The sequence below is a fragment of the Columba livia genome, chromosome 1 (genome assembly GCF_036013475.1).
Source record: "Columba livia isolate bColLiv1 breed racing homer chromosome 1, bColLiv1.pat.W.v2, whole genome shotgun sequence".
Lineage (NCBI taxonomy): Eukaryota > Metazoa > Chordata > Aves > Columbiformes > Columbidae > Columba > Columba livia.
In genome coordinates this window covers 37,470,452-37,496,846 of record NC_088602.1, presented here as the reverse complement: position 1 = coordinate 37,496,846, position 26,395 = coordinate 37,470,452, and the positions used below count along the sequence as shown (strand labels likewise).

Genomic DNA, 26,395 nt, shown 5'->3' with positions numbered 1-26,395 from the left:
TAAAAAAAAAAATAAAAATAAAAATTGACTAATTTTCTGCTCAATACTGGAGTTACCACCTCTTTTTATTCTCTATGCTTCGTATTGTTGTATTATAAAATATGGTATTAAGGGTGAAGGCTGGAGTAGCGTGAGCTTAACTGAAACAATGAAAACTTCCTGAAATTTTGTCATATATCTCCAGTAATTCCCCTTTTTGGTCAAATTTAGCATGGGAAAACACATATATTCTGAGGATAGTGCACTTTTCTTTATATATGTCTCCATATAACAGCAAAAGTAAAAATAGGATAAGCTCTAGTCTACACAGACACAAAACCAGAGATGCATATATATTCCACTCTGTAGTTCCTATAAGTGTACTGTAGAAAGAACAACTGAAAATCACCAATCACTTAAAATGTCATAGTCAAGAGTATGCCTGGGTTGTGCTGTCAGTATGGGAAATGAATTCAAATAATAGGTGCCATTACTGTAGCATGAAACTGTTAGTTAAAGTTCACAGTGCTTGACTAGATCATTTAAACATTTATTACCAAAAAAAAAGTAATTTTGAATGTTTGAATGTTCTTCTTTTCTTCCCTAATTTGAGAAAGGGCTCAAAGTTTAACAAAAAGCATCTGGAAATAAGTTCCAGTGTCATCCTCCTGGTTCAAGGTCTAAAGAACAGAAAGCAAAACTCTCTCTGCATGGTGCTAACTCATGTCACGGGGGTGTCAAACTTGAGGTGGATTGATGTGTCATCGTTCCTCCCATTCTCGCTTCTTTTTTAATGGTCTGTACCTGAGCTCTGGTGTGTATTTTGTGACACTTATTAACAATCTACAGGTCTGAGAAAACTGTTGTTTATCCATCTCTCACCTGTGCAAATGTTAACAAGACAAGATGTGCAGCAGTTTCTGGTGCCAGCTGAAGGTCATGGACAGAGAGAAGTGTCTGACATCTGTCTCTTGTGGTAGGCATTGCACCGTGTTTCACTGAAAGCAGCAGGCTGAGAGATCTCACGCCATTAATATCAATAGGACTTGAGTGCACGCTACCTGCATTCATTCCTCGGTTCCAGGAGTGCAAGCATGGAGCTATTAGCACACCTCGCTCACATCCTAGATAAGAATGTTGAAATAGTTCACAAGGCAGATGAACAAAAGAAGTCATTAGGCTTATTCTTGTCCACAAGCACTGAAGTGCCTGACAGCAACTGCCCCTGCTATTTTAAACCAAGACTGAGAGACTCAAGGCTACTGATTTACTGAATTTCAATCAACTTGGATTATTTTTTTTTTCCTCTTATTTTCCTTTTGTGAGGGGCTCTTTCAGATTGACTAAATATCGTTGAATAAAACAGTTACGTTGATTTCCAACCCTGCAGTATTTTCACAATAAACTAGCATTAATGGCATTTGCATTTTGGAAAATTTGAATATTTTTTCAAATAGAAGGTTTTTAGGATGGGAGAGATGGATCACAGGCAATATAGTTTTAAATAGGCTTTCCTTTCCCTCTTTGTGTCTATGAGTGAATGACTGTGAATGAAAATACGCATTTATTTGTATGTGTGTGTGAATTACCTTTGGAGATAGAAAGAAACCAAAATACCTATGCAATTATTATATGGGATATACCTATATGTATATATTAGTGAACAGGAATTGGTCTCTTACTGAAATGAGCATAAAAAAGTTTTTCAAGAGTACATACAAAAGTGATATCTCCATTGCCTTTCTCTGCCTGTCTCCCTCTCCATCCGTCTTCACAATCTACTTACCCTTTTTTTTGTCCTCTGCATCCTCCTCTCTTTTCCACCTCCTACCTTCCCTCTCCTTCTTCCCTCTTTCTCTCTCCCACTCCCTCCTTCCCTTCCCTTTTTCTGCTAGTAATATTTTCTTTCTTCTGCAAATCATTCAGACACTTCAGCCCATGCTGGGCTGGAACAGCCACTAACAACTTCACAAAAAACCCTTCCATTTCTTGTACAGCACATGAAATGATGCCATTCAGTAGACAGACACAGGAAGTGAGGTATTCAGCCCTTTCAATTTTTATTTATGGCAATGGGGAGCATATTGCTGGAGGTACTAAGAACAGGTTCACTTTCTGAAAGATTCAAATTTGTCTCAATTGTCTCTGGATGGAAAACTATCTGTCCCGATAGTCGGTGGAAACAGCTCTCCTGATCTTCTGCTACCTTTTATTTGGAATTGTAACTATATTTTTGTGAATGGTTAAACACCTTCACCCTTAATCTCTTTAGTATAAGGTTCTTACCCAGGACCCACTGAAAATGACACAAAGGCATTCATGAACCTCAGTAGGCTTTAGTTCTGACACTAACAAATGTCCCACTGGCTTAGCCTTTCATAAGTCAGACAAATGAAAAATAATGTTAAACACTTCTATCAAAAATAAATACCAGTTGTTTTTTGAGGTATTTTTCTCAGCAGTTCCCTCTGATGCAGGTTATAGTGAGCTTTGGAATATGGCAGTTTTTTATTGGCCTATTCCTTCTGAAACAAACTCAAAATCATTATTTTGTTTCATTTGGGGCTCTCACGGGTGTTTAAAATGAACTCCCAGTTTCTTGCAAGTTACAATTGTACTCATAAGTACAGAAGTGGGCAATAAAGAAGAAAGATGAAGCATTCTGTAGCCAGGTTGTAGTGGAACAACACCAACAAAAAGAGCCTGCTGCATTCTTTCTAAACAAACAAAAAAGCATAATTGGAAAAAATAATCTTTATGTTCTCTTACATTAGGTGGGACCGCTGAGTGAAACATTCACTGATGAATTACTCCTCTAATCTGTAGAGGAAAAACAGCTACTGGTGAATTAAAGAGGCCTGGAACAGAGCCATGAGAACTAAATGGCTAAAAATGAAAACAGGCAAACATTTGAAGAGTATTCTACAGAACACAGATCTTTCAACACCTCCCCCTTTTCCATGGCTAATTCATTGTCATGGAAACTGAATTTATCAAAATGTTCTTGTTCACTCCTAGTGACCCAGTGAGTCAACTTACAGAGCTGGTGAAAGGTAACTCAAGCTGAAGCAATTTTTACAAATGATATGCAGCGGTTCATAAATTGGTAAATTTTGAATGGTACCATTGTGCTTCTCAAATAGTTTCCCCTAGTCTCAAAAGACTCTTTTTGTCTACAGGCTAGAGATGTCTGAAACCCTTACTAATAAATGAGCATAGGAGGCATGTATGAATTTAGCTCCTTTCTTCCTCTCTGCTCTTGTTTAATTCATTTTTCTTCTTACTCTTTGAATTTATGCTAAAATCCAGTTATTTTTATATTTTATTTACTTCTTGCATTCTCCATAGCATTTTCCTTTGCTGATCTGTAGCCCAAGGATGCAAAAATCCTTCATCACCTCATCACAAACATCTCTCCTTATCTGTTGCTGAAGGTAGGTGCTGACTATCAAGTGTAACACACGACAACTACTGTATGCAGCCAGCTTTGCCAAATCTGAAATAGCCCTGGAACTCTAAGGGCTTTCATCCTGTCTCAGAAGGTGGGGTTGCTTGTGTTTCTTCATCGTACAGGAAAATTGTCATATAATTATTTTGAAGGTTTTTCAGCTTCCACGTTACTGCCAGATTCTGTCAAGGTTGATTTTTACTTTATTTTATGTTAGCAATTAGTGACTTGTTGTCATGGAAACCACACTTCACATGATTCTTGAACTTAAATGGCTGAATGTGATCATACAGCAACCCTGGCTTCTTTAGGTTCAGTAGTTAAAGTCTTGTTTTTTGTGTGCAGGTCATCTTTATTACAGAATCACATAAAATATCTATAAACATACAAAATAATAGCAGATGGATACATCAATTAAAATGGAGTATTGAATAATTCATTCTTTAATTAAAGCTCTTCCTTTTCCTATTGCTGTAACCTTTCAGGTGTTAAAGCAGACATAAGACCTAATAATTTGTATCCAATATTTTTTCTAATTAGCAGTTTGTGAAATGATAATGAAGGAAAACAAAAATGGGGATTTCAAATACTTTTGCTTTTATGATTAATGCACTTTAGAGAAAAATTTTTCTGGGGGTCACGTCCATGTCTGAGGTTATAGATAATATGTATTTACGTAAAAAGAAAGGGATGCATTCAGTTCAGCTTTTTGTTGGTAAACAGATGAAATTACTCAGGACATAAAAGTCAAAGGATATGACCCAGTACACTGTGAATAACAGAAATATTTGGATTTGGTAATACAGTAAATATGTTGCATCTGTGAATCTAAATCTTACCTTTTGCAATAGGAAACATACTGATGATTAGCACATTGCATTTTTTCGTGTGAGTGATGTCTCCATCATTTAGAAATATCCCAGTTAAAGCTGCATCATAAGGATCTGTTTCCATTGAAGACTTTGTAGATTATATTGGTGTAATTTTGGTGGCAGAGTAAACTGAAATAAACCAATCTAAAGATCTGTGTGGATTCTCCTATTCCAGAGTATGAATACTTCTTAAATTTGGTTAATCCACTTCTCAACTATGTGGTAATTTTTATTTATATGTATGTTTGTGTGTGTGTATTTGTGTCTCTGTGTGTACATGTAAGCATATGTACATATCTACACACTTCATTTAGAAAAACAGTTCTACGTGCAAGAATTATGCAGATACGACTGTAGTGTTTTACATTCACAGCTTGTACCATTTCAATTTCATTGTCTAGGTAAATGGTTCATGTGGTCGCATGTTCATGTCTCTTTCTGTCTGATTCTTGAAAAATGCTGAATGGCCTGTAATCAATAAGAGTTCAAGGTACTTGCACCTCACAGGAAACTATAAGAATCAGCCTTGAACATGTGAAATTATAAATGTCACTCTAATAAATGCTAACCAGTAGACACAGTGATTTTTGAAGACTTCCTTGGTGCTTGAAGCATGAGAAGACTCAGTCTTGAAAGGACACTGCACTTTTTATTAAACTTTTCAAAAGTCTGCTTGGAATATTAGAACTAAATGAAAATATTGGTTAATATAGCTATCAGAAAGAAATGTAGTTCAAAGGCACAATAGGACAAATTCTTCCCTGAGGTAACACAGCTGAATTGTTATTTTCCCCTGTATCTCCTCCAATGTATTGGAGACTCATTAATTGGACTCATTATCTTTACAAAGTAAAGAGAGCTGTTTGCTTTCAGTGATACAAAAGCAAATATAGTATAATAGTATAATATAGTATAATTTCAGCATCCATTTTCTGTGTTCAGAGGTTGCCTACAAAGAAACAATTTTGAAGTATTTTACAGGAAGAGTATTCAGTTACTCATTATGCTTTATTAACATCAAACATTTGACTGTTTTTTTTTTTGAAGAGAAGAAAAAACAGAGGTAAAGTTGTCATAATTCTTATACTTATCATATTAAATATATCTGCCAGAAGGTAACATAATTATGAAATTTAACATGTTTACTGGATGTTTGTATTAACCATTGAGAGGATAGCTACATTTCCATGTTTCTGTCTTCACTCAAGTCCTACAAAATCAAAGCAATTATTCTGAAAACCATGTGGAAAGCAGTGTGAGTGCTTCATATTAAGATGTATTGAATTCCATGTTTTCGAACTAAGTATGGTATTTCCTGGTAAATTGTGAATTTGGGCATTAAACTCTTTTTGAACTCTTCACAGTATCACAGTATCACAGTATGTTTGGGATTGGAAGGGACCTCAAAAGATCATCTAGTCCAATCCCCCTGCTGGAGCAGGAATGCCTAGGTGAGGTCGCACAGGAACATGTCCAGGTGGGTTTTGAATGTCTCCAGAGAAGGAGACTCCACAACCTCCCTGGGCAGCCTGTTCCAGTGCTCTGTCACCCTTACTGAGAAGAAGTTTTTTCTCAAATTTAAGTTGAACCTCTTGTGTTCCAGCTTGATCCCATTACCCCTTGTCCTATCATTGTTTGCCACCGAGAAGAGCCTGGCTCCATCCTCATGGCACTCACCCTTTATATACTTATAAACATTAATGAGGTCCCCCCTTAGTCTCCTCTTCTCCAAACTAAAGAGACCCAGCTCCCTCAGCCTTTCTTCATAAGGGAGGTGCTCCACTCCCTTAATCATCTTGGTTGCCCTACGCTGGACTGTCTCCAGCAGTTCCCTGTCCTTCTGGAACTGAGGGGCCCAGAACTGGACACAATATTCCAGATGTGGTCTCACCAGGGCGGAGTAGAGGGGAAGGAGGACCTCTCTCGATCTACTAACCACCCCCTTTGTAGTACACCCCAGGATGCCATTGTCCTTCTTGGCCAGGGCACAGTTCTGGCTCATGGTCATCCTGTTGTGCACCAGGACCCCCAGGTCCCTTTCCCCTACACTGCTCTCTAATATGTAATTTCCAACCTATACTGGAACCTGGGGTTGTTCCTGCCCAGATGCAGGACTCTACACTTTCCCTTGTTAAATTTCATTAGGTTATTCCCCGCCCAACTCTCCAGCCTGTCCAGGTCCCGCTGGATGGCAGCACAGCCTTCTGGCGTGTCAGCCGCTCCTCCCAGCTTGGTGTCATCAGCAAACTTGCTGATAGTACACTCAATTCCCTCGTCTAAATCGTTAATGAATATATTGAATAATATTGGCCCCAGTACTGACCCCTGAGGCTCTCCACTAGATACTGGCCTCCAACTAGACTCCGCACCATTGACTACCACTCTCTGGCTTCTCTCCTTAAGCCAGTTTGCAACCCATCTCACTACTCTATTGTCTAGACCACAGCTCCTCAACTTAGCTGTGAGGATGCTGTGGGAGACTGTGTCAAAGGCTTTACTGAAGTCAAGGTAGACCACAACCACCGCTCTGCCATCGTCCATCCTTGTCCTTCCCCCTTGTTAATGTGACAGGTTACTCTTGGTTTCTATATCTTTAGAATTACTTCAGATGAACCTTCGCAGCAATAATTTCTAAAATTTTTGAACAGTGTAGTCTGTACTTAAAACTTCTAAAACTACAAATCTAGTACCAATAATTGCTTTAGCCCTATGATAGCTACACTTCCAGTTCATTTTACTGTACTTTTGATTGTTTTAAAGAGCTGTGTTAAATTAACACTTCTTAATTGTACTCCATTATTTGTTTTCACAAATATGTGAATTTTTATCTTCTGTTTTTTTAAAAATGCAGAGAATGAAAAGGATTGACTTACTAATTCAGGTTTATAATGGAAGGAAATATTTGAACTTGCACACGTATTCCCCAGAACTATTATTATTATTACAGCAATTTTAAAGAAAATATTACAAAAACAAAAATGAGGAATTCTTCAATATGCACAATTAGGCAAACAGATATTCTTTACAATCAGATGCGAGTGTCATTTCCAAATAAGAAGCTATAAACCAGCTGATTTTCTTCATTGTGTGTGATTTCTTTAGGGTATTATTTCGGTCTTGTAATCTGTTAAACATTTTTTACTTGGAAAGACAATAGAATATGACAGATTCTTTGACAGTTTGCTAACACAAATTAACCTCATTTATGGGAAAACTGGCTGTGTGTGAACATCTACTTTTGCAGTGCTTTGTAAGACAATCTTTAAATTGCTGACTTTCTGGGAGATCTGCTTCCTAGATTTTAGGCATTCTGCTGATTAACAACACTTATAATATAGCATGTATCTCATGATAGGTTTGTATATGGATGACCTTATAACATTTGTAGGGGAAAGGAAGAAAAAACAGATTCTTGATGCCTTCCTTCAAGCTAATAGAAATTTATAACATCACACCTGTAAAAATACTGCTTTGCATAAAATTTGATTGGGTAGCAGCGAGGGGTATTTGGCCATGGTTTGTTCTTTAAATCATAAACAAGCCTTTCAAACCTAGCTTAATAGAAAATATTGCATGACAGGAATTTGGTGTATAGAAATAATATTATCCTGAAGGATAACTTTGTATCTTTATTTTTATCTAGTCTAACAAATAAAAAAAGTGATTGTCCTTTAGCAACAAGAAGATTACAGGAGAATCTGATGTCAGTGTAATCCTCTTGCAAAATGATAGTAACTTAAATAACTATTAGACATTTCTTATTTTGCTAAATTTCACTTTGTTTACTGCTAAAATGCTTTTCTAATTAAGTGACAGGTAATATATAAGTTTGATGAGGATGATGAAGAATATCTATGAAATAAAATTAAACGAGTGGACTTTACAAATGAATTTACAAATGAAAGGGTCTCAGATGCTTAGCTGCCTTCTAAAAGTATGTATGTTTGTCCTTTCTGTTTAAGATATACTGTTGTATACATTTTTCACATAGTTAAATAACAGAAGAAAATACAAGAAGTTATACAAAACCCCATGTTACCTCGTAAATAGTTATTTTGTTGTGTAGCACTCCCAGTGCTGAACAAAGGACCAAGAAAGTTTTACTGGGAGCTCAGGAGTGGAGTAAGAAAATGACATTTTGCAGTCTGAATTTTACAATGAAAATACCCCCATACCTTTAAAGAGAAATATTTGCTCTGTGGACTGAATAAAAAAATAAATAAATGGCTGATTTCTTCTTTAGTACTCTAAGCTTGGACTGAAAATTCTCACTTCAGGCAACCTTTTCTGAAAGTCTTTGCTATCGGTTGTGTTTGTTCTGGATGACCTACATTGATGGTGGTAAAATCTTTAATGTATAATCATATCATATTTTCTGTACATGCCACATATATTAGAAATAAACTATTTTAGGTGCATTTCAAAGCATTAAAGTGTGCTTATAGATTATCTCTTATACTGTTAAAATAAAGTTAGATTCCCTTGGTTGCTGTAGGTCCAATTGTGTACAATTTTCAGAGGAAGCCTTTGAAACCTCTAAATATAGCTTAAAAGAGTTTCTCTGTATCTAAAATGTCATGACATTAACATCCAGTATCTTGGGATACTCCAAAGTTAGAAACTGGGAAACTGATCCTTTCCAGTATCATAAAGCTCTAATTTCTAGCCTTACAAGTCTTCAAAGAAATGGACTTACATTCTGACATTTTAGATATAAAAAAGGTTTTGTGAGTCCTGCTTATCCTGTATATTAGACAGTCATATTTTCTGAGGGAGGTTTACTGATTTGAAAAGAGAAAGAAGTAATACCTACCCATATACTTAATTTAAAATAATAATTTAAAAACCCCTACTAGTTCTTTATAGGTATTCTGTAGTTCTGATTTTTATAGGAGGGGGTCTATGTCATAAAATCTGTGTTAATTAATCACAAAGATATACAAATTATCTTATAATCAACTTTGTATTTATGAAAGTGGACATACTTATGTAGTTCTGTGTGAAACTAGAGTCTGAAGATATATATATATATATATATATATATATATATATGCTCTTTATGGGCAGAGACAGGAGATCTTATTTGCTGCTATTACGAAGTTCAGTTAAAAGAAAAAATACAGTATTGTGTGCTTAGCTTTTCTTTGCTCCAGTGCAGTGGTGATTGTCTGTTCTTGGCTTTTTTTGGTGGCGAGAATGAATCCGTAATTAATTACAGATTTGAATAAGAAAAAGAATTTACTACCTCAGTTCTCTTCAGTAAAGCATTTCATTGAGCTGGATGAAAAATCAGTGTCTGAAGTTGTATGTCATGGTCAGACTATTTTTCCATTTAGGGCCTATTGCGCAGTGACTGAAAAATGGTAGAGTGGTTCAGCTCCACTTGCTGAATAACCTGGAGGTCTTCAGGGAAAAAGGGGAAAAATCTACTGTGTCTCAGAGACTGTTTGATCTAACTTGAATTCTTGGCATGCAAGTAGCATATTTCTCTTGCTTCCCATACCTCGTATAAAGCCTGGCTTAGACTAGTGTGGTGGGAGTTATCAGACATCTCCCCAGAGTAACATTTTGCAATACAGTGAAAATAATATGCTATTATCTATTCATTTAGACAGGAAATTATATATACATTTCTGAGTTGAATCAGTGATGCTCCTTGATATTGTACGTGCCAGTTTACAAAAAATAACTTATTTTCTTACCATCAAATCCAAGAATTTCAGAGTTGTTGAAAGTCTCATCTTTTTTTTCTGCCTGGATAGCCTTGGAAAGACCTTGTTTTTAAAATGTGAATTGTCACAGCATTATGAAAAATGTTTCCTGGATGGTATAGAACCAAATTCTACAGGTTATATTAAAACATCCCATCCAAAATAACCTTAGAAATTTATCTACCAAACTGTATTTTGGTTTACACCAAAATTTGTGTGTCCTATATAATGCATCCAGGAAATACATGTTATCTGTAAAAATATACATACATTAACAAACCATACGTTAGAGGTATAGAATTAGATAGATATATTGATTCCTTTAACGCACAACAGTTTCAAGAAATTCTGTATCATAGCTATAATTGATTACATAGGAAAACAGGATTTTATGGGGTTTTTTTAATGGCTTAAATGTTTTGTTTGCCTCATATCTGACTTCCAAATAATCTATAAAAATGACCAGCTCTAACTGTGATGACTCAGGAAAGATCAACAGTTTCGTTGCAGAAAAACTGCAATATTCAGAGAGTGAAAACTCAAAAAACATTTGAATTTATGTAACTAGAAGGTGCTTGCTAGATAGTGAAAGCATGCCTGGCTCAATCTAACTCAGATGTCAGTTGAAATGTTTTATTTTCCTTTTACATTTTATCTTCCTTTCTCTATTTTCTTGTTTTATGTTGTCTACTGTCTAAATGTGAGGTTCTAAACCAGTTAGTCATCTAGCTATCAGAGAAGACTCTTAGAGAGACAAGAATGGATAAAATTGGATAGATTTTTTTTCCTCTAGATTTTCCTTCTCTCTGACGAATGTTGACCATGATCTGAAGTGAATTTTATCCCTAAAGTAGCTTCATAAAGCAATTCTGAAGTAACCTTCATATATTGAGTTCATTGTTAACAATTATAAACTGTACTTTCATATTATCTATCATGGCTTATCACAAAGAATCCCTGCTATTCTCTCTAGTCAATTCAATAGCTCTGACAGTGCTGTAGTGGGGATGATGTGTGTTTGCATGCAATTGGAGCATGGGAGCATCCGTCACCGATATTTTCTGTTTCTGGGAGGCCTTGCATAGAGAGAAGATTGATCAAATGGTTTCCTACAGGGGTGCCATTGCTGCAGGCTGGTCATTTAGGGTGGCCAACCAAAACCAGAATTGAGGCAAATAAAATAAAAAAGAGCACAAAGGTAGCTAGAGGCAGAAAATAACTGTCAGTCCATTCTTTTGTTATAGCTGTGCTTCAAGCATCAGCGCTTGTAAGAAGCTCCAAAGTGGCCCTAGGATGAAGCTCAGTAATTGGAGGCAAGCAAGGCACAGATGCTAGCTTTTATTAAATATCAACAGAATTTTGCATTGCCAACAGTCCAGCACTGAAAGAGAAGGAAAGATGGGAAGGAAATTCCTGCCCTGGGCTAATTTCATGCTTACTGTCCTTCAGACCTATTCATGAGATCTGTCATTATACTCTGACGAGTCAGGCTATCTATAAATACCTGGATAGCTTTATGTGCTTGAGTCATGTATAAATAATGTCTGGCTTATGAGATGCTGTAGGTTATCCTGCCTGGTTCCTAGCTGTTGTTACTGAAGTGCTCAAGTCCTCTGTAAGTCTTGTGTGGTATCTGTCAGACCTGCATACATATCTTTACTTCCTTTAAGTGTCTCAAGTGTCATTAGACACTAATGTACAGGCAACTGAATCATTCTCAAAATGCTAAATGGACTCCTTAAGTGGATGAAGGCATATATCAGAGATGTTGGTAACTGTGCAGCAAAATGTTCCTTTCTCCTGTCTCCTCACATTGAAATTATGAAGGTTTATAGGAAGAGTCAAAAACATTCGGTCAGACCTCTCTGCTCATTGGCATCCTTGTAGAAATGCTTTTTTGGTGTGTGTGTTGTGGGTTTTTTTGGTTTGTTTGTTTTGTTTTTTGATTGTTTGTTTGTTTTAAAAATATTTTTATGAAAAGGGTAGTTAGTTCAATTTAGAGAGGAATATTCTTGGGTCATGGTAGTTTGCTATGGCATGGCTTCATCCAGCTGTAGAATGGATTTGTCTGTTATCCACTGAGCAGATTTACTGCAGCTCTCGAACTTCTCTGTATTCTACCCACTGAGTACAAATGAAGTTTAAGAATATCTCTAATATGACATCTCAGGTGCCTTGCCCCTTTACAGCATTCACTAAAAATGGAACAAACCAGAGTAATTTAAAAGTATCAGCCTCTCTCCAGATTACTTGAATAGTGTGGTGGTGTGCAGATATTTGTCTAAGATCACACAGGAAGGAATTTTATATAAAGCTAATTTACTTTGTCTAATGCAGCAAATTACAATCCTGAATTGAAAAGCATTGATGACAATTTAGTTGGTTTTGACTTGTTTGTCACTGCATCCACACAGTTCTTTCTTCAGACTGACCATGGACAAACTGTCTTTATGCTGAAGGGTACCACCATGAAGTGGCTACTCAAGAATCCTTACTCAAAGGTAATTATAAAGCTACATGGCGTTCAGTGCTGACAGAACCCTTCCTCCCTCATTTACATTCCCTCCAGTCCCCTAAACTGCTACAGGAAATGTGAGCTGTATAGAAGTCCCAGGAGAACTGGTTTGCTTTGCAATGTTCATGCCAGAAGACAGCACTATTTCTGCCTGTAGTTCTCTTTTATGACATCTACAGATCAGCATAAAGTACCCTGCAAAATTAATTGAATTCTCCAATAATTGTTTTAATGCCAAATGCCATACAGAGCCTTAAGATACACATGCATTTTCAGATGTCTTTGTAGTCTGATTTAGGCCATTTACCTTATGAAATCCCAACTTAAGTCTGAGTACATTAATAAAACTGTGAGTCAATGTACATTTTTTTCTTTTCTGCTTTTCTTTTTAGATGTGCATGCTTTTATTTTCTGCTACAGTGAACTTGCTTTTTAGGTTTACTTGATTTGTCCACCTGTTGGTGACAATATGAGCAAGGATGGGAGAATAACAGTGGATAGATAGGAAGAGAGAATTGTGTCAAAGAAGATGAGGAAGAAGTATACAGTCACAGCAAATTCAGCCTGATAGTTGTAGGAGATTTAATAGAGCAAGGAAATAAAAGTTGAGTCTTCCAAAGCTGTCTAAAACAGGGACAACACTCCTTTGCAGTGTACTACAGTGGTTCCTGCTGCACAGGTTCTCTGATTCCCCCATACCAGAGGTGTCTGCTGTCACAAGTGTGTTAAAATAAAGCAATGTGCTCACTGCACTATCACTTAGTGTAAAAAATGGACACCTGTATCTCCTTGTGCAAACTCAGTGGTGAGACTGGTTAAAGTGGATCAGTGAAGATACAGTGAAGTAGACACTGTGGCATTCAGAGGACCGAAAGGAGTTGAGCACTTGCTGCCACATAAAAATCAACATATGTGTTCCTGCAGAGAACACAGTGTGAAGCAATCTCTGTTATGGTTACGTAACACCTATCAAGGACAAGAATTTGGGTGTAAAGTACCAGAAGTTATTTGCTACATTTACATTAATAAGTAATTCAGTCCAATGGGGAAGAATCAGCAGATCAAAGCAGGTCATGTTGGAATTTACATTAGCCGTACATAGTGATGTGGTTGCACATTTGGTGCCTACGTGAAGTCACACTTTGTGCTTAGATTCCTGTCAAAACAATCAATTCAGCAATGATTAAAACTATCTGAGCTTCAGATCTATTAGGTTCTATTTAGAAGCTATCTGAGAATCATTTTTTCTAGACCAAAACACTGGATATAATCAGTGTTTAACATTTAATAAATAAATAAAAATTCATAAGCTTGTTCTCAATAGCAATAGAGCAGATTCTTCTAATATCACAAGATGAGTTTATTTGTAATTCTAATTCTAACTTCAATGAATTTATTCCTAAGTATACTTGAACAAATGAAAAGAGCCAAGCTGCATTTGAAACAATTTATCACCAGAGCTAGGAGTTACGGTATACATTCGGTTTTCCCTCATCTACCTATACTGCCTGAAACAAAGCAGGTATTATATAAATGTAGACGTTGATATAAAAGCATTAAAGAAAGGCAATATATAAATGTAAACTTTATTTTGGGTTATGTTAAACAATTAAAAAAATATATATCTGAATCTGTTTGTATGTATGCATACAGGGTTTTGACATGCTTTTTGTTAGTAATTAATTAAATTAATAATTTAAAAAAAAGACTGTTCTATGTGGTGCTGGTATTGTCAAGTCATAGATGTTGCTGAAGAGTAACTGGTAATATTAGAGAGTCATTCTTTATTACTTTGGCAATTTTATTTTTCAGTGCAGTATGTTTTGCACATATTTTGCATTCTAGGTCTTCTTTTATTATGCTATTTCCACTTTCTTTTTAAAGCACTACCAAGTGCAGCAATAATGAGTAACTGAGAAGGAGTTTGGAAGGAGAGGGAAAAAAAGCTATTGAAGTAAATGAAGCATTACCCGTGACTGCTGCACTCACCAGTGTCTGTTCCAGTACCAGCATCATATCCCTTCTCTGAGCATTAGAAGGATAACTCATTTCCCAGAGCATTCCATGCTCAAGGGCAACAGTTACCTTCACCACAGAGAGAATTAGCACTCGCTGGTATAATTTTGGAAATATGTAGCAATTACTTGCAGCAGAAACTCAGATCTCAGAATCCCTTAATGAAGAATGACAAAGAGCCGAGCTCAGAGATAGTGGCCCAGAGCTGCTAAGTTTGCTGTTCTACACCGTTAACTTGCAGAATCCCCATGTAGATCATCTTCCCTTTGTTTTTTTCTGTCTTTCCTCCTCCTTGCCACCTGTCTTCATGATCTGTTCAACTTAACATCTCAGCTGTGTTACCCTTCTTGTCCTTTGCATTGCATTTATTTATGATTTCATTTGGCTCATTTTTTTGACTCATAACTTAAAAACTGGAAATGTTTAAATGAACTACATTATACTGTTGGCTTGCATAAGCATGCACTCTTGTTTTTCTTGGCAGTTCCTTTGCATTGTTTTATTTGCCTCTCTATAATTGACAATTAAAATTTCTTCTATTTTGAAGGTTTTAAGGATGTATGAGAGCTATGTGTAGGTGTAAACTCCTGCACTAACCTTGTATTTACACTGTTGGTGGTAGCATAATAGAGATCTAATTTGGGATTATGCTACTTGTAATAAACCAAATAAAAAAGATAAGGTTAAAGCTCACTTCTAAATACATGAACTCTCTAATGGAATTCATTTTCAAACTGATTCACAGCAAATCTTGAGACTGAGGCTGATGCCTGTCTCTCTGGGTAAATTTCATTTTTACATATTGTTGTGAAGATAACTTTAAGTGAAAAATGTGCTTGAAGGAATGTCTGAGAAATACCGTAGATGAATAACTACATGCCTTTGAGCGGATGGTTCCTTGGCTTTAGTTCTTTTCTTTTGGAAGAGATCTTGGAGACTCTTGTGTTTGAAGCACTTGTAATTAGAAATGATATTATTGTGAGCACTGTGGTGACTCAGGAATGCAAATTTCATTGAGCTGGGGATGTACTACAGAATGGCTTTAAGCTGCAATTTGTGTAGCTTACAGCCTTCTGATCCCAGCAGTTCAGCCAGTTTTCAGTCCACACTACTTTACACTTCATCCATACTTCCTCAGTTTGCATATGAGGATGTTGTGAGAGACAGTGTTGAAAGCCTTACTAAAGTTAAAGTAAGTAACATCTACTTCTCTCCCCTTATCCACTGAGCTAGTCATTTTGTGTGCAAGGCTACAAGGTTGATCAGGCATGACTTCCCCTTCGTAAATCCATGCTGACTACCCCAATGACCTTCTTTCCTTTCATATTTGTAAAATGTTTCCAGGATTATTCACACCATCACCTCCTCCAAGGCTGAGGTGTGGCTGACTGAACCATAGTTCTCTGAATCCTACTTCTTGTGGTTCTTGAAGGAATGAATGCATTTGCTTTCTTCCAGTCACACGAGAACTTCCCTTGGTCACCATAAACTTTCAAAAGTAATTGTCATTGGCTTCACAATGACATCAGATACCTCCCTTAACACTTGTAGGCACCTTCCACAATGGCAAAGTCTCTAGTGACTGAAGAAAAGGAAATATTGCATCCATTTTTAAAAAGGATAAAAAGGAGAACACTAGTATGCACCAGCTAGACAACCTTACATCAATACCTAGTAAGGTCATGGAACAGAACCTCCTGGTTCTGTCAAAACATGGAAGACAGGTAGGTGATTTGAAACAGTCACTATGGCTTCACCAAAAGCAAATTGTGCCTGACTGATCCAGTGGCCTTCTACAGTGGAGTGACTATATCTGTGGACAAAGGAAGAGCTACAGCTGTCAACTACGTGGACTTCTGTAAGGCCTTTGACACAGTCAAATATTTTTGCTGTTAAATGGGAGATATGGGTTTGATGGACAAACTGTGGGTGGATAAGGAATTGTCTGGATGGATGCGTGTAAAGAATTGCAGTAAACTGCTCAGTGTCTAAGTGGAAACCAGCAACGACCAACACAATTTAACATCCTCATCAATTACTTATACTGTGGGATTATAGAATGTTCTCAGTTGCAAGGGGCCCGCAAGGATCATTGAGTCCAACTCCTGTCCCTGCACAGGACAACCCCACAGTTCACACCATGTGTCTGAGGGTGTTGTCCAGTCTCTTCTTGAACACTGTCAGGCTTGGAGCTGTGAAACCTCCTGGGAAGCCTGTTCCAGTGCTCCACCACCACAGTATCACAGTATCACAGTATGTTTGGGATTGGAAGGGACCTCAAAAGATCATCTAGTCCAATCCCCCTGATGGAGCAGGAACGCCTAGGTGAGGTAGCACAGGAACATGTCCAGGCGGGTCTTGAATGTCTCCAGAGAAGGAGACTCCACAACCTCCCTGGGCAGCCTGTTCCAGTGCTCTGTCACCCTCACTGAGAAGGTTTTTTCTCAAATTTAAGTTGAACCTCTTGTGTTCCAGCTTGATCCCATTACCCCTTGTCCTATCATTGTTTGCCACCGAGAAGAGCCTGGCTCCATCCTCATGGCACTCACCCTTTATACATTTATAAACATTAATGAGGTCCCCCCTTAGTCTCCTCTTCTCCAAACTAAAGAGACCCAGCTCCCTCAGCCTTTCTTCATAAGGGAGGTGCTCCACTCCCTTAATCATCTTTGTTGCCCTACACTGGACCCTCTCCAGCAGTTCCCTGTCCTTCTGGAACTGAGGGGCCCAGAACTGGACACAATATTCCAGATGTGGTCTCACCAGGGTGGAGTAGAGGGGAAGGAGGACCTCTCTCGACCTACTGACCACCCCCTTTGTAATACACCCCAGGATGCCATTGGCCTTCCTGGCCACAAGGGCACAGTGCTGGCTCATGGTCATCCTGTTGTCCACCAGGACCCCCAGGTCCCTTTCCCCTACACTGCTCTCTAATATGTAATTTCCCAACCTATACTGGAACCTGGGGTTGTTCCTGCCCAGATGCAGGACTCTACACTTTCCCTTGTTAAATTTCATTAGGTTATTCCCCGCCCAACTCTCCAGCTCTTGGTGAAAAACCTTTTCCTAATGTCTAGCCCAAAACTTCCCTAGCACACCTTCCTGCCATTCCCTTGGGTTCTGTCATTGGTCACTAAAGAGAAGAGTTCGCTGCTTACCCTTCCTCCTCCCCTCGCAAGGAAGATGTAGACCGCAATGAGATTTCCTCTCAGTCTCCTCTTCTGCAGGCTGAACAAACCAAGTACTTTGAGCCGCTCCTCATATGGCTTCCTCTCCAAGCACTTCACCAGCTTCATAGCCCTCCTCTGGACACTCTTTAGCAGCTTAATATCTTTTTTATACTGTGGTGCCCAGAACTGCACACAGTACTCCAGGTGAGATTGAGTACACCCTCAGCAAGGCTGCAGATCATACCAAGTTGGGGGGTGCAATTGATATGCTAGATGGAAGAGATGCCACCTAGAGGGATCTTGACAGGCTTGAGGAGTGGGCCCATGTGAACCTCAAGAAGTTCAACAAGGCCAAGTGCAAAGTTTTGCACGTGGATGAGGGTACAGGACAGAGCAGGGGATTAACAGGTTGAGAGTAGCCATAAAGAGAAGGACTTGGGGATACTGGTGTATGAAAAATTGTTTGTGACCTGGCCATGTGTGCTTGCAGCCCAGAAAGCCAATCATATCTTGGGCTGCATAAAAGGAAACACGACCAACAGGTCAAGAGAGGTGATTCTCCTCCTCTATTCCACTCTTGTGAGACCTCACTCGGAGTACTGTATCCAGCTCTGGGATCCCCAGCACAAGGCAGTCATGAACATGCTAGAGTGAGTGCAGAGGAGGGCCACAAAACTGATCAGAGGGATAGAACAGCTCTCCTGTGAAGAAAAGCTGAGACAGTTGGGATTGTTCAGTTTGGACAAGAGGAGGCTCTGGGGAAACCTTACTTTGAGGAGTGGGCCCTCAATATATAGTGGGTCTATCACTCAATAGGAGTGGGTCTTTCAATATATAAAGGGGGCTTACAGGAAAGGTGGGGAGAGACTTTCTAATAGGGCCAGTAGTGACTAGACAAGGGGCAATGATTTTAAACTGGAAGAGGGTAGATTTAGGTTGGACACAAGGAAGAAGTTTTTATTGAAGAGCATGGTGAGGCACTGCAACAGGTTGCTCAAAGAAGATGTGGGTGCCCCATCTTTGGAAGATTTCAGCATCAGGTTGGATGGGACTTTGAGCAAAGTGATCTAGTTGAAGATGTCCCTGCTTGTGGTGCGGTGGGGTGGGAGGGAGCCAGAGGTGCAGGGCAGACTAGATCTATAAAGGTCCCTTCCAACCCAAACCATTCTATGATTCTGTTAGACCCCATGGACCTCTGCATGTCCAGTTTGTTTTTAAATGTTCCCTAGCCTGATCGTCCTCCACTGAGAATAAGTATTCTTTGCTCTGGACCTTTGCACTGCTCTTGGGGACCCTATAAGATCATAGCCCCGAAGTTGCACACAGATGTCTTAATTTCTCATTCTTGTTCTCTGTGTTTTCTGCTTTAGTATAGAAGTACTTGAGATGAGCACCCCAATCATCCTGGCTTCCCCAAAAATGTACAAGAGCTGCCTATGTTATGCAGTCCTATAGGCACTTCCTTATTTAAGTGTGTACACTTAAGGCTGTACACTTTCAGCCCAGCACTGTTGATTATAAAGTCTCTCCTTTCCACATTATCAAACACCCTATACTTGCTATCCCAATCCACTCTAACATCATTGCGGGTCATCGCGTCCCTCATCTGTGATTAAAGCTCTCCTAATAAGGTTGGTTAAGTTGCTCCTTCCCCACACAGTTGGGTGGATCCCATTTCTTCCTAGAAGAATGCGATCACCAAAGGGACTTTGCTGGACAAAGATCCTTGCCTCCTGTCTGCCACCAGGGCACTGACACTATTCCATAGAGGAGCAGGAATCATCTTTCTGAAAATTTTCTGTCAGAGATTGTGAACTTCCAGCCTCTCTCAGAGTCTCCATTTGTCAACCTGATAAGCACAGACCCTTCCTGCCCCTCTCTCAGTGATGCTGGGTGCTCAGGCTCTTTCTTATCATCCCTGATGGTGTGCAGCCTTCTGACTTCCTCCTCCAGCTCCTTTACTTGGCAACAGAGACCACTCCCTGTGTTCATGTCTTGCAGGTGAGGAGCCCATCATCCTTGACACCAGAATCAGTGAAAGGAGCCAGGCATGGATGTGGCCCAGGTCTGCAGAGCTGCAACCATCCTTGGGAGCTCCAGCTTGCTTGAGGTCTCCATTGAACTGGAAGAGTTGCTCCAGTGGGTACCTGGGACTTTGATTTGTGATTTGTCTACTGCTACGGAGCTGTGTACACTGTCCTTAGCAGAGTTTCATTCTCCCATCTGCACAAAATGCTGTCCCCTTGATATGCACTCTACATCCAGCACTTAGGTTGGGACCTCCATAATACCTGTTGATATGGTGTGTGACCTTCCCTAGTCAGGAGTCAGCTGCAACAAGAGCTCAGCACCCTTTGACCAAGTTTCTGGAGAAGCTGCAAGCTGCCTTCTAAGGATGGGTCTGAATTACTAAATCTGCCCTCATTAGGAAAAAAATGACATACTTTTAATTCAAAATTGATTAAAACACAATAGCTTAGTTTAAAAGTACTAATGATAGACACTTACAACAGATAAATAGAAAAATTAAAAAGACGAAAAGACAGGGCAGGAATCATTACTGCTTTAGGAAGGTTGATAGCATTTCTTTAGTACTGCTAATCAAAACCAGCTCAGCCATGGTGCTAAAACATTGATATTTATGACGTTTATAACTTTGGTTTTAATTTTGAAAACTTCCCGTTCTTTTATTTTCTACTAGTAATTGTTTTACATGATAGTAAGGTTCAAGAAATCATTTATAAAAATTAGGCCGATTTTGAATGCTGTTAAATAATGCTGATTTGGTGTTCTCTCTTACACTCATGCTCTGCCAGCATTTTAATGTTTGTGGAGCAAATGAAGAATTTCTAAACATTGCCAGAGGGTCATCATGTTAATTCTTTGAGAGAGAAAATCCTTAGATTTTTAGTATGCCTCGAGCATCATTGGTTTATGATAAGGTCTTTGAAAAAGTGCAATGAAGATGATGGCTTAGTTAAAATACTATCAAAATACTTGGTTAGGAAATGAAAACCCCAGTCTTTCATGCATTGTGTTTAAAAGAGTGAGTGTTCCCACTCTTCCTTTAAAGAATTCCAATGTATACATGGGTAATCTGTTATAATGGTTTTTATTTTTGGTGTAATTGTGTTTGAATATAGAAATATTGCTGGGATTAAGAGTCACTCTGAAAGAGTCATGTTCTGAGGGGAGGGTGAATATACACTGAGATGATCAAATACCATTGCAGATATCTTTTTAAATTCAAATGTAAATACAAATTCTCAATGTTCACACAAAATATATAAAAGAATGTTCTACTAAATATTGTCATGTTTTGTGAAGGGAGTAAATAATGCACAAAGTTGAATAGCTTATTAAATAAATAATCATGATAAGTAATTTAAGACTGTTGTTGCAGATTTTTTCTTCCATTACCTGTTATTTGCCTATAGGTTTCAGCAAAGGGTGCTAATGGTGTGTGGCACTAATTTAGGGACAGGACTATGTAGCTGAATTTCCAGTGGCTGCTTTTGTCTGCAATAGAGCATTCGAAGTGTATGCAGGTAGTAAGTGCAGAGGGAACACAAGGATTTATTTGGCTGTCCAGGAAAGAGGAGTTCAATTATCATTTTGTGGATCTCTCATCACGTGTAAAATATAGGTGTAAAGTAATTTGATCAAAGCTGAGCAACGGCACATCAGCAGCAATGTGACAGGAGCTTTAGATATAGCAGTATGTTATGTATCATCATTTTTTCTTCCCACTAAAACCTAATGGGATGGTATAGTGTTGTATCCCTGCTGATAAGGCCTTGTACGCATTCTGTGTGACAATGTGTATTTTGAGTGTGTTGTCCTTCCAGACTATATAAATAAATATTTTGAAGTCAGACATGGATATCCTCATTTTAAAAGTTTCCTTTTCCAACAAGAACATTTTTTCAGAAAGTAAGGTCCAAGCTTTCAGACAGAGATGATGTGGTGAATCGTGATATTTATCTTACCTCTGGTAATTTCGATATAGTAAATTGTAGCTATGTTGATTTGTACTCCCAGGTGATTTGAACTCTTAAAAAAATCTCACTCTTGATATATCTAAAATATTGCTGAAAACTGGTATAGATTCTGTCATGCCTCCCTATCATATTTTTTAAATCACTTAAATAGTCAGTTACAATACAAGTTGTCTGTATGCTGATATTTTCCACGGATGATGTTGGCTCATGGTCATCTATTTATAAACGTCTCGAGCCTTCAGCCAGATATTGAACTTGGATGTTATGTTGTTAACCATTCCACTGTCTCCTACAAGTGTTGTTATTATTTTCCTGACTTCTCTAGTGCCATACTTTTGACCTTCTTTTTAGTTGGTATATTATAATGATTCTACTACTATGAAGTAACAGCTACTGCTATTCTCCAGATATTGTCAGATAGAGTGTTTTTCCACATGACTGTGTGGACAATATTTTACTGTGACAAGATAAAAAAATTATTTTTTATCCTCTTATTCGAGGGCTTTTTGTGAGTGAGAATGAGAAAATTAACATATGAAGAGCTAGCTGTTTGTTTTTTTTTTTTTCAGTGTCCCATTAATCTTTGGGAGTTAAATGCTTGACGCATTCTAAAGACAGAGTATGTTAAACCAGAGACAGTTACAATATTAATATAAAGTGCAGTCTAAATGTAATTACTTTTTTTTAACATAGGTGCAAGTGCCACAAAGAAGAAAGCAAGTACCATTAGGTTCATTTTACATACAGAGAAACAGATATGCAAAGTAGCTGGATTTGACCAAGTTTGTGTGTAAGATTGTTAGGAGCCAAATTCACTTTCCCAGTTTTCTATGAAAAAGATATCTCGTTGCTTAATTTGTTTTGTCACAGGATCACAGAATTACTGAGGTGGGAGTGCACCTCTGGAGTTTTGGAATTCAAATAGTCCATCCTCATGCTCAAAGGGGGTCAGCTACAGCTGGTTGCCCAGGAAGTTTAAATTCACTAGTCATTCTTAGACACTAATGTGATTTTCCTACCTGGAATTCAGTAATTCAAAAGATTAGACTCTGCTGTTGGCAATAATTTGTGCTATGCCACCCCTTCCTGTTGTAGTTAGACATGGCTAGTTTTAATATTTCTTCTGTGTCTGTCATCTAGGAAAACTCAATGAGCACAGACTAGCAATCAATTAAAAGTAAATAGGTATTTCTGACAGTTTAAAAGAGTCCCAAAGAGGATGACAGGAGAATGGTACAAGACAATAAATAATTTATAGCTGGTGAAAATTAATCAAGAACCCCCAATTCCCTCTGTCCCAACACACAGGTGCTCAATTACAGTACCTCTAAGAAGAGGCGGGAGACCAATAACCAAACATCTGTGACTTAAATGAATTTAACTGTTAGGGAAGAAAGACTTGAAACATATAAACACACCAAAATAACAAAACCAAATTACAGTACAACGTACATTTGCTTTGCATAATGCCTTTCATTATGCTATTTCCCAGAACTCTTCACATAATTATATAATATAAACGATATAGAGTACAAGTTAAACACAGCAGCAGTAGAGGCAGTGGAGGCAGAGTATGGAGTCATAAGCTAATTCAAAGAAATGAAAAAAATAGAAAAACAGTGATAGAGAAATTCAGAAAAAGTTGAAAATTTACTAAGTTAGGCCTTGGCACTGGACCATTAAAATGAGTGAAAGTTATTTCATTGTGCTCAATGAAGGCAGTATAATTGCAGAGGATAACAAGGAGTTCGCTGAAGACAGTGGAAGCATTGATGGAAAAGAGTAATGATAAAGACAATGACAGTGATTGTTCAGAAGAGGGAACAGGAAGAGAAGTAAATAGATATGTAAGATCCCCAAAGAATTTTGGAAATAGTTGCCTGTCTCATTACTGGTTTTCTTCATTTTGATGCCTGCATAATGCAGATGAAATAAGTGAATTGAATTAACAGACCTATCCCAGTTTAAAGCACAGAAGGGACCTAACAGTACAGTTCAAAGTGGTTCCTAAAATGACTGTTGATCCATATACATGTAGAAATAGGCCTCTCTATTCCATTTCTATGTCTGTTGTTTTATAAAGCAGTAGTGCATGAATCCACCTGGAACATTGCTTCTGACTTTTGAGACTCCCAGGGCTGATTCAGTGGGTTGCTCATCTGGCTGCTTCAGTGTTAAAACACAGTTTGGCTGCTGCAGCTGCTTTTGAAGATAATTTCTGTTTGTCTCCTGACAGACAAATGGGGTAAGTAATAGCTTATATGACATAGTTGTATTTACTCACCTAGTTTGATATATTTTTTTTTAATTGACTAAAGAATAAGCTAGTCATGCCTATAGATTTGGGGTTTTTTTAATGTATCTTGACTTTATAGAGACAAAGACATATACATAATTAAATCCAAAGATGATTTCCTAATTTCATTACAAGGTGCGATTTATGATTATAGTTCAATATTATTTGGGGCAGGTACTTCACAAACACTGCATAAGACTCAGTGATCTGTTGGTTTTGATTTGCATTTACATTTGTCTCTCCAAAATACTTTTTCCTACTCTTCCCTTTTTCTTTTATTTAGCAACAACATAAAGGTGGACGATTCACCTCTCTGGTAAAATATAATTATTTTTAATTTCTTTCTAAGGAATCCAGAATGAATCATCCCTCTCTCTTCTCATTATAGCTTATAAAACTATTATTTTCCTTTTAGGCAAAATGAGGCCTTAGTTGTTGCCGTCAAAACCTAACCATTGTACTTATGTTGTCATAAGATTTATTTCTACACTATTCTGTTCATGAATTTCTCTAATAGATGCATTTGAATTAAAAAAAGATTATGGCCTGTAGCTGATGGAGATATAAGACCCAATTCCCTATTGTTTGACACAAATTATAGTCTGTTAAAAACATACAGAAAAGGGTAAACTACTATCGGAAAATATTACTTTTGAAGTATGCAAGTGACCATCCAACAAGAGATTCAGCAGGCACAGGTCTCCTTTCTTAACAGTTTTCAGGTCCAGAGGCAGATTCTAGATGACTATTGCCAGTGTTTTAATAAATGCAATTTTACCATTTTTGGTGATTATTTTGTACAATATTTTAAAATATCTTTTATTTATAATAGATACATTAGAATGCAACTTAACAGTCTCCATATCTCCTTTACTTTTCCAGCATAATTTATTTTTACTTGTTTAAATAATATCAGTAATGTTGTTATTTTCTGAATAAAACATACACCTTATCCTTCATAATGTGGATCTACTTATGCTGCATTTGTTTCATTTAAATTAAATTTTTAAATTTCTTCATCCTTCCTGTTGCTCTGTGTAAATTGACTTCATGTTGAAGAGTATGCAATTGCACAGTGAACCTGTTTTTATCCAGTCAACAGTAGACCAATTTTGCTGATTTCACCTAAATGAAATAAGAAGCATCTTTTAATTTTATTTAGTATTTTCAGGCAAGGTTTCAATACCACTCATGTATGAAAGTAAGGACCTATTTTTGCTTGTATGTAGTTAGGGATTGTAAATGGTTGTTTAGCTGTTTGCACACAAAAACCTTTCAAAATTAGTCCTCCAGGTTCAGTTTCAAGGGATACTAGGCACCTAAAACAAGACTCAAAATGTCTCAAAAAATACATGTATTGTGACTTCAGTGTGGGTCTAGGCCCTTCTCCAAACTTGACCAGTGTTGTTATTGAGTGATTTCTGGAATGCATTAGAAGCTTTTTATCTATTTTGTTTCTCTTCTTTCAGCACTGATGGACAAGGTGACAGCATTGCCCTGAATTTGTCAATTACAAGTCAATTACAAGTTTTATATACATATTCTAAAAAGGCCCTAGGGTGATTCCATTTGGTGAACATGGAGAAGATAATTTTTGGGGGGCTATTTTGCAGAAGAACTGAATACCACATGCTGCAAGTCACTTTGAATACATATGAAACTGATCAATAGGTATTTTAGGTCTCATTTTAAGTCATATAGAGTGTAAGGGATTTAAACTGTATGGAGCGCTTGCCAAGAAAATCTCATGAACCTTTCGGTGGACCTGCTCTCCACTGAGTAGTGGAAATGTACACTATAGCTACTATTACTGTGTAAAGAAATCTTTGCTTAGTATCTGGCTATATGTAAAGATGTTTAAAATCAATGTTCATGTCCAGCCTGAAATATCCTTATTGTTCTTGCTTCTTCTTCTTCTGCATGCATTCTTCTTCTCTTTAGTTTGGAGAAGAGGAGACTAAGGGGGGACCTCATAAATGTTTATAAATATACAAAGGGTGAGTGCCATGAGGATGGACCCAGGCTCTTCTCGGTGGCAAACAATGATAGGACAAGGGGTAATGGGTTCAAGCTGGAACACAAGAGGTTCCGCTTAAATTTGAGAAAAAACTTCTTCTCAGTGAGGGTGACAGAGCACTGGAACAGGCTGCCCAGGGGGGTTGTGGAGTCTCCTTCTCTGGAGACATTCAAAACCTGCCTGGACATGTTCCTGTGTGACCTCACCTAGGCATTCCTGCTCCATCAGGGGGATTGGACTAGATGATCTTTTGAGGTCCCTTCCAATCCGTAACATACTGTGATACTGTGATACTGTGATGCCGAGAACTGCTCAGGCTAAGAGCACCCACCTGTGCCTTATTGGGGTTTAGAAACTGGGAGCTCAAACA

General features: G+C 37.9%; 1 long non-coding RNA gene across 1 annotated transcript; it reads left to right on the top strand.

Moving 5' to 3' along the window:
- Nucleotides 1–3,212: 3,212 nt before the first annotated feature.
- On the top strand, nucleotides 3,213–21,100 carry LOC135578335 (uncharacterized). The gene is made up of 2 exons (XR_010469842.1): nucleotides 3,213–3,413; nucleotides 19,713–21,100. It is a non-coding gene; the product is annotated as an uncharacterized LOC135578335 (long non-coding RNA).
- The last annotated feature ends 5,295 nt before the right edge of the window (nucleotides 21,101–26,395 follow it).